The sequence below is a fragment of the Triticum aestivum genome, chromosome 7D, assembly GCF_018294505.1.
Source record: "Triticum aestivum cultivar Chinese Spring chromosome 7D, IWGSC CS RefSeq v2.1, whole genome shotgun sequence".
Lineage (NCBI taxonomy): Eukaryota > Viridiplantae > Streptophyta > Magnoliopsida > Poales > Poaceae > Triticum > Triticum aestivum.
Genome location: NC_057814.1, coordinates 157,802,327 through 157,806,866, shown reverse-complemented (window position 1 = coordinate 157,806,866; position 4,540 = coordinate 157,802,327). Strand labels below are relative to the sequence as shown.

The 4,540-nt window shown below is 44.1% G+C and overlaps 1 long non-coding RNA gene across 1 annotated transcript; it reads right to left on the bottom strand.

Annotated features, from left to right (window-relative positions):
- Positions 1-803: 803 nt before the first annotated feature.
- Positions 804-4,187, bottom strand: LOC123165824 (uncharacterized). Its single transcript, XR_006483197.1, has 3 exons — positions 3,733-4,187; positions 1,765-1,904; positions 804-1,161 (listed from the first exon to the last, which is right to left on the bottom strand). It is a non-coding gene; the product is annotated as an uncharacterized lncRNA (long non-coding RNA).
- Between the last annotated feature and the right edge of the window lie 353 nt (positions 4,188-4,540).

Here is a 4,540-nt window from a genome sequence, read left to right as displayed (position 1 = left end):
CGGCGGACGTGTCCGGCGGCTGCGGAAGAAGCGTCCAGCGGCGCGGAGGGGAAATGAACTAGGGTTAGGGTGGTTTTTGCCCGAGATTTCGGAGGGGGAGGTGTTTTATAGGTAGAGGGAGCTACGAGACTCCAAATGGAGCACGCTTTTCGCCCACACAATCGTGATCGAACGACCTAGAGCATGGAAGTGACTTAGAGGGGTTTTGGGCTGTTTGGAGGGGGGTTTTGCTGCAACACATAAAAAGACTTTGCGGTTACCCGGTTAACCTTTGGAGTATCAAACGACCTCCAAATGGCACGAAACTTGATAGGTGGTCTACCGGTGGTATACCAAGGCCACTTGACAAACCTCGGTCCATTCCGAGAACGTTTAACACCCGCTCACGAAAAAAACAAAAGGGGGTGCGCCGGAGGACACTACACCATGACAAAACTTAGGGGTCACTTTATCTGTCGGGAAAACTAGCTAGTAGAGGCAGACTATCTGCCAGGAATGCCTTTTGCCGGCAATTGCAAACTGCCCTCGAAAGTCCCGTCGGGAAAGACAATTCCCGACACTTACAAGAAACCCCGGCAATTACTTTGACCTGACTGACCGAAGCTTTGCCGGCAATTAGCACAATTCCCAGCACATAGATTTTTGCTGGCAGGCTAGCAATGCAGGGCAGTTAGAACAATTCCTGGCAATCGATATGCCCTTAATCAAGTACACTGCCAACAGACAAATCCCCTTCGAGTTCAACCGATATCACTTCTCTCCACTCAATTTTGTACAATAATCTAGAATACAATGTAGAGTAATTAAAGTCACATCAACTGAGACATAATATATATCTCAACAATACATCATGTCTGCATACATACATTGGTATACACTTTGTAGGTTCACAAGTCCAGTACTACATCACATCCAAAAGGACAACAATCCATCGTGTCTAGATATATACATAGGCATACATTTGTAGGTTCATATGTCCAGTATTACATCACTAGATATATACCATCATGTCTCAGTAAGAAACTGATCCATCCTAGAGTGCTACTTCATCAGATAGATACTAAAATGTCCATAACTTCTTTAGATGCTAGAAATAGATCCTTTTAGCTCACAGAACACACATCTACGAACTTGTGACTGCAAGAGTAGTATACTAGTGACCTGAAAAAAGAAGTAACCAATTACAGCATCTCACAAGTATTGAAGTTCGAGAATGCATTTTGAAAATCACCTAAAAGCAAGACCTAGTCAGAATTATATTTCTCCCTCCTATCCATATTAATTGATGCTGGGTTAGTACAAAGTTAGTAGAGAGTACAACAGTTATTCCCCTGAAAAATATACGGACACAAGGACCATATACACATACCAAACATGCTTTATGAACAACAGTTAATCCTTGACGTGTCCCAGGATAGCATGCACGTACCCAATCATATCAGTCACCCAACCTTCACCTTGAACAAATACAAAGAAGAAAGCAAGCAGCACATCGACGCGAGGAAGCCAATTTTCCGTGAGGCCACACAACTCGTCGAGTCCTAAAATGCACTGATGCATCTTCACATAAAAAAAATCCAGCTACTTGTGAGCCTAATCAAATGACCAGCTCTATTACTTCCATGATAGTGGCTGAAATGTCAGATATACTAGCAAGGAAATCATTTACTTGTGAATATTCTGAATGAAGAGCAGAACCTAGAATATTTTTGCCTTTGCTAAAAAAAATAAGAATAAAGATGATAGTTTCAAGTAGAAACTCACCATTTTCCTTTGGTAACGAGCCAAGGAAGCACTCTCTTGACGGTGACCCCCCAATCACATTCGCTTCCACTCTGTGCAAGCACAAGAATTTTCTTTCCATTCCATTTCACACCATTCACCATGACCCAGCAAGGTTTTTTCTACAAAGATCAGAGTGCAAAGTATAAGTATGTTAGGAGAAAAAGTGAATTTGATGGCACATGTGTTCTGGTCCCACCACATGTAAATTTTAAGAGGAAAAGCCAGCTACAGCCATCAACCACAAAATACTGACCAATCTCTCCACAAATAAGACAATATTGCAATGAATACATGTTACACGCCGCTGCAGCTGCATCACTTAATTAAAAAACACAATCACTTTCATAATAGCAAGATACATCTATTCATCACGCTTATTCCAGAAACTTGTCATATTAACGTACATAACTTAATTACACCATGTACTTTCAGGGAAGGGGGCGAACAACAAAATCATATATCCAACCATCAGATATGACATGCAGTTTTACAAGCTCCCGACCATCTTACATATGCAATGAAAGCAGAAAGACATCTCAGTATCTCACAAACACAACCAGGGCACAAAATGTGGCATTAAGTATAACTAAAGAACTGCATTTCAGAAAATATGTATGCTAGCAGACTCAAAATCAATTGTCACAATGTCATCTGGCCACATTTCTGAACAAGCAAGAACGGCAGACCCACAAAAGCCCATGTTATGTCACTTCTATTGGCTGCCTATATATGCAGAACTGTAAACAAAATATCATAACAAACCCTAGAATGATTATTTGTTCTAAGGCAACAACGCTAGAATCAAAAGGGCTTGTTTCACTGCAGAAATTCTAAACAGCACATATGAATTTGATTGATTAAGCTATATTTGGAGTGGAGATTTGCTTTCAACAAGAGGGGAAGAGAGACTAAAACAGAACATATTTAGTACACCTATCATGCAGCAAAACTCTCGACAATAAACTTTATCTGGACCATTCAGTTACTATCTGTAAGTGTTGGGATTCTGCCCATGGATCAATCACATCAGAGACGACGAACACTCACACACAAAAAAAACTTGTAGCCAAGGGCTTGTATCGTGCCCTCTTTTTTCACTTTTTCTTGTCAGCTTCCTGTGGTACAATGTCACGCACCAGCATATGTGTAAATATGCATGAGACAACCGACCAAGGACCTGCTTGTTCTTGATCTTGAAACCAACTCGTACATGGCCGTCCTAGTACTACCAGTACCAGGACACTTAATCACCGGCCACACTGAACACAATTAGCCTAAACCTACTCAGATACATCTAGTACTCTTCCACGCGTAGACACCTGAAGACATACTTGTAGTTGCAGCCAGTGCTCTCTGCCACTCATCCTTCGTAATTGAAGAACAAAAGACAGAGTAATTTGTGCTGCGTGCAGCTTACTGCAGCGTTTTCTTCTCCTTTTATTTATATGCTGTTACAGTAACAGAATCATCCTAGTCTACCGGCCACGTTTGAGCTAACGGCTGCGCCATCCCACAGCCACTTGCACGCTGCCTCAACGCCGCCATGTCCGGCATGATCTCGTGCCATCCCACAAGAGCGAACACTGCGGCACTAGCTACTGCATGCAGAAAAACAAAGACTACGTGCACGCACCAGAACAGACTCCCGGTGCATGCTTATTCTGACGAAACTGAATAATAAACACTAGCTAACTGAAGACAGTGCAGCAGGAATTACAGTGGCCAACAATACTAGGGTGAGAAAGTTCTAGTAACTCACTTTTGCGTTAATTAACCTAGCTGAAATAGCAAGCACTTCTCTAGCAACTCGTACATGACTCAAGATTACTCCTAACAGTAAGAAGTAGAGCAGAGGAACGAAAAGGTACAAGAGGGAGCAGCATACGGACACAGGTTGAGGAAAGCAGAAGAACAGAGAGGTTGTGGGCGCCGGACCTGCAGGCTTACCTGACATGGCAGGGGCACACCATAGGCAACGCAAGGTGAAAGGCGCGTAGAGCTTAGAGGGCACCGAAGGCCAGGCGCAGCCCGCCAGCGCGGTCGCCATGGTGAACAAACTTGCCGGCGCAAGCGTCGACTGTGTGCTCTGGACGGAGGAGAAATCGCCAGGCGGTTTGCGGAGGTCGCCTCCGAACTCGTCGCTGACCTCCGACGGATCCCTCAGCCGGCCGTCATCGTGAACATCGCGGTGGAAGCGCCAGCGACAGGGGCGGCTTGGGGAAGTGGAGATGACGGAAACAGCTCTTGGTTCGGATGGTTGATAGAGAAGACTGGAGGAGGCGGGTCGATCCAGGGACGGATTTGGGAGATGCGGCGCGCCGGCGCCGGTGTGGGTGTAGAAGCAGCGAGATCTGGGAGGCGATGCCTCGCTGCGGAAGGTGGACGATTGGATAAGGTAACTCGAAAAAAAAAAGGTTTTTATCAGTTTTGCCATCGGTTGTATAACGCTACTCAGTTTTGCCATTAAACATTTTCACTACTCAAAAATGTCACTGTTCTATTATATCAAGCTCAAAAAGACCATTTTTCACTGTTACCGTTTGGTCAATACACGTTGACTAAAGTTAGATGACGAAATTACCCCTATCCCATTTATAAGGGCCGCATGAGAAAAAGAGAAGAAAAATTGAGAGGCTGGGGGTTTGAACCCAAGACCACGGGCTACACAAGCCCGCATTTGTTTTGTGAGGAGATACAGTCCTTATATACAGATGTCTGAACCTAACTAAACAAAATCTTATCTAATCCTTGACCC